The sequence below is a fragment of the Cervus elaphus genome, chromosome 33 (assembly GCF_910594005.1).
Source record: "Cervus elaphus chromosome 33, mCerEla1.1, whole genome shotgun sequence".
In the NCBI taxonomy this organism is placed as follows: Eukaryota; Metazoa; Chordata; class Mammalia; order Artiodactyla; family Cervidae; genus Cervus; species Cervus elaphus.
Genome location: NC_057847.1, coordinates 51,660,856 through 51,672,979, shown reverse-complemented (window position 1 = coordinate 51,672,979; position 12,124 = coordinate 51,660,856).

Genomic DNA, 12,124 nt, shown 5'->3' with positions numbered 1-12,124 from the left:
ATTTGATTGACCACCCAAAGTCAATTAACTGACGAACTTGAAATAAAAACTTGAGTATGCTCAAAAGAAAAGGACTCTATGGAATGTATTAATGTATTTAAGTTGGCTTAAAGCTCAACATCCAGAAAACTAAGATTATGACATCTGGTCCTATTACTTCATGGGAAATAGATGGGGAAACAGCAGAAGCAGTGGCTGACTTTATTTTGGGCCCCAAAATCACTGCAGATGGTGATTGCAGCCATGAAATTAAAAGATGCTTACTCCTTGGAAGGAAAGTTATGAGCAACCTAGATAGGATATTAAAAAGCAGAGACATTACTTTTCCAACAAAGGTCCATCTAGTCAAGGCTATGGTTTTTCCAGTAGTCATGTATGGATGTCAGAGTTGGACTATAAAGAAAGCTGAGTGCAGAAGAATTGATGCCTTTGAACTGTGGTGTTGGAGAAGACTCTTGAGAGTCCCTTGGACTGCAAGGAGATCCAATCAGTCCATCTTAAAGGAAATCAGTCCTGGTTGTTCACTGGAGGGACTGATGTTGAAGCTGAAACTCCAATTCTTTGGCCACCTGATGTGAAGAGCTGACACATTTGAAAAGACCCTGATCCTGGGAAAGACTGAGGGCAGGAGGAGAAGGGGATGACAGAGGATGAGATGGTTCAATGTCATCACCGACTTAATGGACGTGAATTTGGGTAAACTCCGGGAGTTGGTGATGGACAGGGAGGCCTGGCTGCTGCAGCTCATGGGGTCGCAAAGAGTCAGACATGACTGAGCGACTGAACTGAACTGAACTATGGAATGTATCTACAAACAAAAAGCAGATCTATAAGCACAAACATTAATAAATGAATCATCAATAACTTCCCCCAAATAACTGCTTATCCAACAGAATTAATTCAATCATTTTTTTCAAGTTTTATTGGGAGTATAGATACAATCTTAGACTGAATTAATCTGAATCAATCTAAACTCTTGTACCTTATAGGAGTTATTATTATGATGTGGACTTCTCTATTGTCACATCACAATTATGATTTTGTAAATCATTTATTTTTAAATTACTGGGACTTCTTATAAGCGTATAAAAGTAACAGAAATATTTAAAATATCCCTATAACATTGAGTTTTATTTCAAAGGAATATTTTGTTGTATATTTAAATACCTGATAATAAGGCATATAATGAAGAACCTGGTAGACCTTTTACTTTGACAAAAACGACTGAAAATGGCTATAAAATCTGAAGGCAACACTGAAAGTTTACCTCTGAGGGGGATGCAGAATCCATTTTGTTTTTAAACTGATGCTGAAGGTGTGTCAAAACATTTACAGTATCGACAATGAAGAGTCAAAAACATGACTGGAAGATTTCTCAGACTTGAAGTGAAACATTTAGCTTAGTGATTCTACTTATTTTGTGTGATGGGGTTGAAACCAATGTAGAGAAAGGGTCTTTTAATTTTCCTTTACACTGATTAATTTCTATTTTTAAACTATGAAAAATCACAGCTAAAAACTAAAAATCATAGCTATACAAAAATACCTGCCAGACTAGTTTAGGGAAACCCCAAAGGCCTTCTTCTTGATCATGAAATAACACACACAAAAAGTTAATTTTTTAGTGTTTCAAAAAGAGTAGTTCATTTCAACCATATCGCAGTCTATCTCATTTGATCTCCTTCTAACATAAGCTAAAATGTAAGTTACTCTCTTACCTCAGCAAGGAAGTATTTTAAGAACAGACATGTGAGATAAAAATGCCAATAATATATTCACTCCTTGTAGTAAGATGTAGCCTTTGCAATCCAATAAATCAATTAGGAAACAGATTATGCAATTTAGGTTTTCTGAATGTCTTCCTTTCTAAACTTTATAAAAGCTTGCTTTTGGAGCCCTAGTAGTTATTTTATTCAGAAGGAACTAAGCCTTTTCTTTTTCTGTGAAGTACTTGTTCTGTTAATTCTCTTTATATGTTTATATCTTATCTTAAATGACACATCTTTTCACTTTTCTTAGAAATCAATCTCAGGAAAGATACTCTGGTATAACTGCTACTAAAATATGTAGACAATTTATTCCTTATTGGAATAAAATATCTACCAACAATTAGCAACTGTTACCAATCTTATCCAAGATGTCAGTCAAAAAGTTTCTTCCCTAGTCAAGAAAACACTTTATTTATTGGCACTTAAATATTCTGGTGTTTCAAAGGCTTTGGTTGCTGTCTCCTCATAATATTTCAGCCTTTAAGCTGCTTCCCTGCCTCACTGAGTTCACATAAGATACATCTGAAAGCTTTAGTACAAATTTACTTCGAATAAAGTCTTCAATTCATTTTCATGGCACCAAAAAGACAGCTTTAATAACTGCAATGACAAATAAACTGGAAATCATTCCAGGCCTTTTCACTTAACTGACAAGTAGAACACTCTCATAATGAGCCGCAGGTTTTACGTTTTCTCTTTGACCATAATAGCTTCATTTAAGAGCGTCAGACCCTGACACTTCATCATTTATCTACATTATTTCTCATCTTCTTTCAAATAAATTATGGAATACTAGACTGAGCACATAAAAACAAAGTGACTTGTTATCAGTAAACAGCAAGATAAATTGTCCAGAAGTTCCTCATTTAGTTCCCTTTAAATTTAAGGGCAAGTTATTGGGTGCACCTTTTTTAACTTCCAATGTTTGCATTTTTACAGCCATCTTATTTCTCTTGCCACTGGCCCCTGTGCACTCATCCAGAGCCTGATGTGGAAGGCATAAAGTAATCCCATTATCCCAAGGTTGGCCGCTAAAGTACAAAGAGACAGAAGAGGAGAAAATCAAATAAAAAACTTGGAAAGAGATTTCTCCACATCTGTAAAACACCCCATCCATAATACATCTTGTCATAGTAGGAAATGTGACACTTCCAAAGTAATGAACAGTGCAACTGTAACTCTTTTAGCCCTTGGAAATATAGCACTGATTTTAAATGGATGGGTGAATGCCATCTCCTCTCATCAAATCAGCCCCATCCTTTTAACTGTATAGGACGGGAGAAGATAAAATCACTATCAGATTGTATTTCTTTTTAAAACTTGAGCAAGTTTATAGAAATCCTCACATCTCTTATTTCTTACTTATTTGTTTGGTATTGAGTTTCAAAGACTGACAGAATCATATCAGATTAATAAGTACAAAACTAAGTATTTAAAAGCATGAAAGCATCAATATTGTAAGTATGGTACATATTGAAGTCTTGCATGTATGCTGTATTTATCCGTGAGGAATGTATAGTGTCATGGGGTGACTGTATATTAACAAATTTTCAGTGACTTGAGCTATTCTGAAAATAGCTCACAAAAAGCATAGTACGTTTATTAGGCTTTTCCTAGCTATTCCAGTTAATTTGATCATAAGATCTTTGAGATTTAATAACAAATTATACAGAAACTGATTCACAGATGACATAAAATTTATAGACCCCCTATTCTGAGCTATAGCTTGATATAGGGAATTATAAGTGAAAGGGTATGTTTTATTATTTGTCCTCAAAGAACTCTGGCAAAAAGGTTTTTCATTTAACTTTGGAATGCTATTTAACTTCTGATTCTACAGTGGTAAAAATAATTTAAGGAGTTAATTTATATTTCTCTGTATTTATCCAATGAGGAGGGCATGGCAACCAACTCCAGCATTCTTGCCCAGAGAATCCCTTGGACAGAGGAGCCTGGTGGGCTACAGTCCAGCTGGGCTACCGTGGCAGACTCAGACACAACTGAAATTAGCACGTATACATGCATATTTATCTATTGAGGGACAATTCCAAGTTCTAGCTCCTGAAAATACAGTAAAATAATATGGTCTTCTGGCTCCTTCTATGTAATCCAATTCTGAAGATGTTCCAGAAAAAGAAGCTGCTGAATCTCTCATCCAGTCAAAATCATAGAGAGGTTGGCGGATAAGTTGGGGGCAAAAGAAGATAATTAATGCAGTGCATGGGGAGCAGAGTGACAGGGAGGGGCAGGTAGAGGTAACGAGAACAAAAAGCAGAAGAGCCTGGAGTGGAAACAGTGCTGTTGTTGTTCAGTCGCTAAGTCACGTCCAACTCTTTGCAAGCCCTGAATCACAGCACGCCGGTCTGCTCCATCACCGTCTCTCTGAGTTTGCTCAGACTCATGCCCGTTGAGTCAGCGATACCATCTGACCATCTCATCCTCTGTTGCCCGCTTCTAGATTGATAGACAGTATTGGGTTTTGTTTGTTTGTTTGTTTGTTTGTTAAGAAAGGGAAAGAAAACAGGTACAGTGCTGGCTAGGAGAGAAAGGAAGGGGAGGATATCTTTTAAAAAAAAAAAAAAATAACAGTCTGGGTAAATGTACAAATTATCCAATGACGGTTCCTTGACATGACCCTACCCCCTAAAGTCACCAAGGGAAACAAAGGTCAGGAACCCAGTAAAGGTGATTAATACCCCAAGGCAATATACACTTACAAGAAAAGCAAAGAAGACATCCTGAGAGCTCCACAAGTATAAGAGAAAGATAACAGACTCCAAACCTACAGTAGGAAGTTGACTCAACAAGCATTTAAGTGCCGTCAAATAGCAAAGATAGATACTGTAAACACGAAATGGCAACAAAAAATAGTAAAACAAAACCACCACATCAAGTTGTTATGGGTGCAAAAATATCACAGTTAAAATAGACAACTCAGTGTATAGTTCAAATAGATAAGTATTACCTGTTAAACTGAAGAGCTAGTCAGTGAAATGGGACATAATGTGAATCTCATTCAGAAGGATTTGAAGGGGAGAGTGGTAGCCAAAGAATGAAGATAGAGGTGGAAGAGTTAAGTTGCGTGTTTTAAAAATTCTATAAAACAGGTGACAGGCAACATTTAATAAATGATTGGTGTAAATCCACACAAATACACACATATACCTCCATAAGAATAGTTACAACTGAGTTATAAGGTTCCAAGAAATGAATGAAAAATGGAAACAAATTTATATAAAGTAATATTCTTGCAACTTAATATACTAAGAATGTTGAGAACTTTGTTTAAACAAAGTTAATAATCCTACCAGCCCCATGTTTGTGAGGTTACAATTCATATTGTACTTATATTTATGTTTTAAGCCTGAAGAGTAATGCCTGGCTCTAAGTGCTTATATAATTTAGATTTAAATTCTTCCTGAAAAAAAAAAAGAAAAAATAAAATAAAATAAATTCTTCCTGAAGCAGCATTATAGATGAATTAGTATCGTTATCAAAGAATTAACTCCATTTTTGTTTGTGCCAAGATTATAGAAACTAAATTGTCTAGTTGCATACTTGAAAATCATCTTAATGAAATAATTTATTCCCAATGATTATATAAATGATGCCTTTTGGGGGCCAGCTCCTTTCTTCTAGGAACAAAAGCTGTGAAAATAAAATATGATTAAGTATAACTTCTTGCATAATTCAGTAAGTTGAATAAATATATTTCCACATATGAGAGGCACAGATGGAGATCATCTAAAAGGGCAAGACCCAGTTGCCCTTGGAGTCTTGGAATATTTTCCAGGTACATTAAAAAAACCTAAGCAAATCTTAAGAGTAAATATATATTCATAAATTGGAAGGCTCAGTACTGTTAAGACTAAATGAAACAGAATATAGTCCAGAATGTTTATCGATTTCCATCAAAGGGTTAAGGCAATAAAAAGAGGGGAAAAAATTAAACTTAAAAAAAAGATCCTTGAAAAACTAGATAAATATATAGGAAAACAAAATCTTTGATCCATACCTCATACCATACAAAAACCTTAATTATAAACTGGTCATTGACACAAATATAAAAGCAAAAATATAAAACTTATTTTTAGGAGAATACTTGGGAGAGTTAGAGACTCAGTAAAGGAAAAATAAGGATAAATTGAACTTTATTAAAATTAAAAACTTCTCCCTGTGAACACACTTGGAGGAAATATTTATAATACATATGTATATGTATTATATATAGAGAGAAAACTTATATTTAGATCATTTAAATAACTATTTATTCATGATAAGCAACAAAAAATAACCCAATAAAAATGGGTAAAATCCCTTGCTATTGCTAAAAGAAAGATAAATTACTAGCTAATAAACATAAGCAAAGTGTTTAACATTGTAGTAGTCAGAGAAATATAAATTAAAATGACAATGAGTTTCCACTACCATACCCAAGGGTGGTTAAAAAAAGAAAATGACTGGCAACAGGAAATGCTGGTGACAATGTGGAGCCACTGAAAGTCTTATTAATTGCTGTGGAGGATAAAATATTTCAACCACTTTAGAAAGCTGGAATTGTCTTACAAATCTAAATATAAATTTAGCATATGACTCTGTTTTTCCTATTCCTAGGTATTTTTCCAAGATGATGTATAATCCAAGAAGAACTTACACAAGAGTATTTGAATAGCAGTTTTATTCATGCTATCCAAAAATGACAACAACCCAAATATCCATTTATAAGATAATGAATAATCAAACTGTGATATATTCATACAAAGAAATATTGCCTTGTAGTAGTAATATAATCTCATGAGTAAATCTCAAAATCATGCTGAATGAAAGCAGGTAGGCCCAGATGAGCACATACTGTATTCTACTTACGTGACACTCATAAACAGAGGTAATTAATTTATGGTTTCTGAAATAATGGTTCTTATTTATGAAGTAGATGAAATGACTGAAAGTGGATATGAAGGAAATTTCTGAGATGACAAAAATTAGGCTACACCTTGTTTGCTGTTGTACCAAGGTGTACACAATTTGTCAACAGTCATTGAACTGTATACCACATGAAGATTCAGCCTCAACAATAAAAAATACTAACAACCTTCTTCACAGTTTGGTGGTGATCTCATGGGATGGGTTTAACAACAGACTGTATATACCAGAAAACAGGATTAATGAACTCAACAAAAAACATCCAAACTGAAGAACAGAGAGAAAAATGAATGAAAATAAAAGAGTAGGTGAAACTCAACCTGAAGATCAGACAAATTTCAGATTCCTAAAGCAAGAAGAAAAGGATAATGGCACAGAAAAAAAAAAATAATAATCTCACTGAATCCCATGAGATAATTTCAAAAAAAACTACTCATTTGCTAATAGCAATTTGTCAATTGCTAATAATCAAATATAAAAGATAAAATCGCCAGCAGGCAGAAGCAAAACACAGTTCTTTCACTGAAGTCACATCCTAACGGCTGAATATCAACCAAAATTAGGCAGCTAGAATACAATGGACTAAAATATTTAAAGTATGAAAAGTGGAGGGGGCATTATTAATCTAGAAGTATATATTCACTGGAAATATGATTTTAAGATGATGTTAAATAAAGAACTTTTCAGGCCAAGTCAACAAAAGACTGTACCCCTCACGCTTGCACTCTACAAAATACTAAACAGATTTCATCACAATGAAGAAACGAGCCCTCAGTTGGATGCTCAAACCTTTAGCTTACAATAAAAGATCAGGAAATGATAAATATATAAGTAAATATAAATGAATATTAGCTATTTAAAATTACAATGTGGATCAAGTTCAATCAGGAAACATAAAACACAGCAATCTGAACATAAATAATTTGAATATAAATTAATACATATTAATATAAAGAATTAGTAATTTGTAAGAGATGGTTTAATTACTAAAAAAGGTTAAGAGACCTTTAAATAACATAGGAATAGTAAATGGGAGAATCTTTTACCCCAAAGGCTGAGGAAGACTACCAAAGGAAGAAATACACTTGGAAAACCTCTTGCTAGCCAACCACCACCATGAAGTTGAGATTCAGACCTTGCTGAAGAGGGAGATACTATGGCCTACTGGAAGGTAAGGAAGTTCCCTGGATGTTATGGAGAAAGAGATGGTCCATACCCAGTGGCCTGTGATTGATTAGCAGGAAGTCATTTGTTTCTAGTGAAACTATGAAGCTTGAAAATCACTGGACTTTACCCCATATGCTGAGAGCTCTGCCATCAAAAGCAGAAAGAATAGCACAGTAGACTCAGAAAGAGAAGCCCAGTGACCTGCTCTGCAGTGCAGTGGGTGTTTCAGCCCTTTTAGTGCAAAACATAATATTGAGCCAAATGGCAAAGGAGAAATGTTTTCAGGGCCCATCTCCAGTATCACCAGCGGCTTCCCTGGTGGCTCAGATTATAAAGAAACTGCCTCAATGCAGGAGATGCAGGTTCAAACCCTGGGGGAAGTTCCCCTGGAGGTGGAAATGGCAACCCACTCTAGTACTCTTGCCTGGAGAATTCCATGGACAGAGGAGCCTGGTGGGCTACAGTCCATGGGTCTCAAAGAGTAGCACACAGCTAAGTGAATAACATACTTTCCAGTATTACCAAGCAGGGCAATGAAGGATAGATTTAAAGATGAGAGGTAAATTTATAACTGGAATATAATATAACAGTATGCTGTAAGTTATAAAATATTTGACTAATATAGCATAAAGTTTTGGGGAGGATAAACAAATTTATGTGAGGTACTTGTTTTCTTGGAGAAATGGTCAAATCTTAAATTAGACTGCAACTTCTCAGAGGTGCATATTGTCATGCTAAAGTAACCAAACAAGGTATAACATATAATTTTGTTTTAAAGCTCAACAAATAATAAGGATTTTGCCTCATTGTTGTTTTTTATAATAAAAATTAAAATAATTCCAGTAATAAGGAAAATTAACTTGGTTTGTTTGTAAAACTGAATATAGTCACATCCTTTTAAAAAAAACAAATTGTAAATGAACATCCACTAACAACAAATGTTCATTATTCACAGTCTAGTGATAAAAGCAGGGTTAAAAATTGTAAATACTACCTTATAACAGCTACATTATTGAATACTTGTGGTGTACCAGTCACTCTGCTGCATGAGCTCATTTAATCCTACTGGCAGCCCCATGAGATATTGTCTCCATTACATTATAATCTCATTTTCATAAATATACCCACACATACATAGCTAGGAAAAAAATGTGCTAAATTTGATTCTGATTGGTTAGATAATCAGTAGTTTTAAGTTAACCTCTGCTTTTGAATATTTTCTATTTCTCCCCATAGTAAACATATATTAATCTTCTAAAAATAAAAAGTTAAATACTAATTAAGCATTTAAAATTTTATATGTATGATCTAACCACAATTATTTGCTACAGACAGTGGACAAATTAACTTATAAATTCACGCATACGCATGAAGATCATAAAACCAAACATGCTTTATAGTCTGTAGTTACACAGTTTCAGCTTCTCTTGATTTGTGAAAAGAATCTGTATAGAAGTAGATTTCTTTTCATAATGACTCTACAATTAACAAGAGGAAGTTTGTTCCATTACACTGAATCTGAAAACTACACACATTACTTTCAAGGAATTAATTAAGGTCTCATAACTTGATCTTTTAATTTAGATACATCGACATAAGGTGCCCACAGATGGTCCACTCAGTTGATCCATGGTTGGAACTACAGGACATATATTATATATGAAAACAAGGGGGAAAGTGACACCAATATTCTACTAGCAAAAGAGAGCACTCTTTAAAAAACAGTTCAATATAAAATTAATCAAAGAAGAGCAGATAGACTAGTAAGCAAGATAAGCCAAACTTTTATGGAAGATGTATATCATTTATTTTCTACCACTCCCAACTATTTAATAATATCCTTGAAAATCAAACATTTTTGAGACTTAGTGGATAAATAAATAAACCAACCCATGAAATTTAAGTGACTATAATAAGAAGATAAATTAAGAAAGTCAGTAAAGGTGTATCACTGAAGTTCTGAGATGTAGTTTCAAGGGAGTCTTCCAGAGAAGGTAAGATTTCATCAAGAAACCCTCTATATGTTCTGATGTTCCAAAGATGATAAATACATCCAGAGTTTCAGAGAGGACATAGATTTATATGCTAAAGTTTCTACATGCTGAGAGATATGAAAGATATTACAATGAAAGGCAGTACCTCAAAAAAGCCCAGGCTCAACAGGATTGTAAAGCTTTAGACTTCCATTCTCAGTTCACATTCAGGACTTAACTCTACTCAACTTGGTTCACTTCTATGTCTTATTCGTGTATGACTTCCCAGTCAACTCCAGTCTCACTAGATAGAAAACTCTTTTGAAAAACATGTGTCATAAACATCTTTGCTTTCTTCATATTCCCATTTGAACTGTCTAGCAGGCTACTTGTTAAACAATGGGCGTTAAATAAGCACTAATGAATTCTGCAGATGATTGAGGCTTCCCTTTTTGTAATATATAAGAATGTGCCAGGACAGTATTCATGAACACAATGTATTGATTCCAATACCTAATACACCAACATTAAAGCTCTAGCTCACCCACAATACAGATATATGCAATAATTTATTGAAGTGAAGTGAAGTTGCTCAATCGTGTCCAACTCTTTGCAACCCCATGGACTGTAGTCTACAAGGCTCCTATGTCCATGGAATTTTCCAGGCAAGCATACTGGAGTGGGTTGCCATTTCCTTCTCCAGGGGTACTTCCTGACCCAGGGATTGAACTCGGGTCTCCCACATTGCAGACAGACACTTTACCATCTGAGCCAGAAAATATTTAATTTTTCTAGCTTTATTAAGATGTTATTGACATAATCAGTTCAGTTCAGTCGCTCAGTCATGTCCGACTCTTTGCAACCCCATGAATCGCAGCACACCAGGACTCCCTGTCCATCATCAACTCCCAGAGTTTACCTAAACTCATATCCATTGAGTCAGTGATGCTATCCAACCATCTCATCCTCTGTCATCCCCTTCTCCTTCTGCCCTCAATCTTTCCCAGCATCAGGGTCTTTTCCAATGAGTCAACTCTTTGCATGAGGTGGCCAAAGTATTGGAGTTTCAGCTTCAACATCAGTCCTTCCAACAAACACCCAGGACTGATCTCCTTTAGGATGGACTGGTTGGATCTCCTTGCAGTCCAAGGGACTCTCAAGAGTCTTCTCCAACACCACAGTTCAAAAGCATCCATTTTTCAGCACTCAGCTTTCTTCACAGCCCAACTCTGACATCCATACATGACTACTGGAAAAACCATAGCCTTGACTAGACGGATCTTGGTTGGCAAAGTAATGTCTCTGCTTTTTAATATCCTATCTAGGTTGCTCATAACTTTCCTTCCAAGGAGTAAGCATCTTTTAATTTCATGGCTGCAATCACCATCTGCAGTGATTTTGGAGCCCAGAAACATAGTCTGACACTGTTTCCACTGTTTGCCCATCTATTTCCCATGAAGTGATGGGACCAGATGCCCTGATCTTAGTTTTCTGAATGTTGAGCTTTAAGCCAACATTTTCACTCTCCTCTTTCACTTTCATCAAGAGGCTCTTTAGTTCCTCTTCACTTTTTGCCATAAGAGTGGTGCCATCTGCATATCTGAGGTTATTGATATTTCTCCTGGCAATCTTGATTCCAATTGTGCTTCTTCCAGCCCAGCGTTTCTCATGATGTACTCTGCATATAAGTTAAATAAGTAGGGTGACAATATACAGCCTTGACATACTCCTTTTCCTATTTGGAACCAGTCTGTTGTTCCACGTCCAATTCTAACTGTTGCTTCCTGACCTGCATACAGGTTTCTCAAGAGGCAGGTCAGGTGGGCTGGTATTCCCATCTCTTTCAGAATTTTCCACAGTTTACTGTGGTCCACACAGTCAAAGGCTTTGGCATAGTCAAGAAAGAAGAAATAGATGTTTTTCTGGAACTCTCTTGCTTTTTTGATGATCCAGCAGATATTGACAATTTGATCTCTGGTTCCTCTGCCTTTTCTAAAACCAGCTTGAACATCTGGAAGTTCACGGTTCACATATTGCTGAAGCCTGGCTTGGAGAATTTTGAGCATTACTTTACTAGCATGTGAGATGAATGCAATTGTGCAGTAGTTTGAGCATTCTTTGGCATTGCCTTTCTTTGGGATTGGAATGAAACTGACCTTTTCCAGTCCTGTGGCCACTGCTGAGCTTTCCAAATTTGCTGGCATATTGACTGCAGCACTTTCACAGTGTCATCTTTCAGGATTTGAAATAGCTCAACTGGAATTCCATCTCCTCCACTAGTTCTGTCCATAG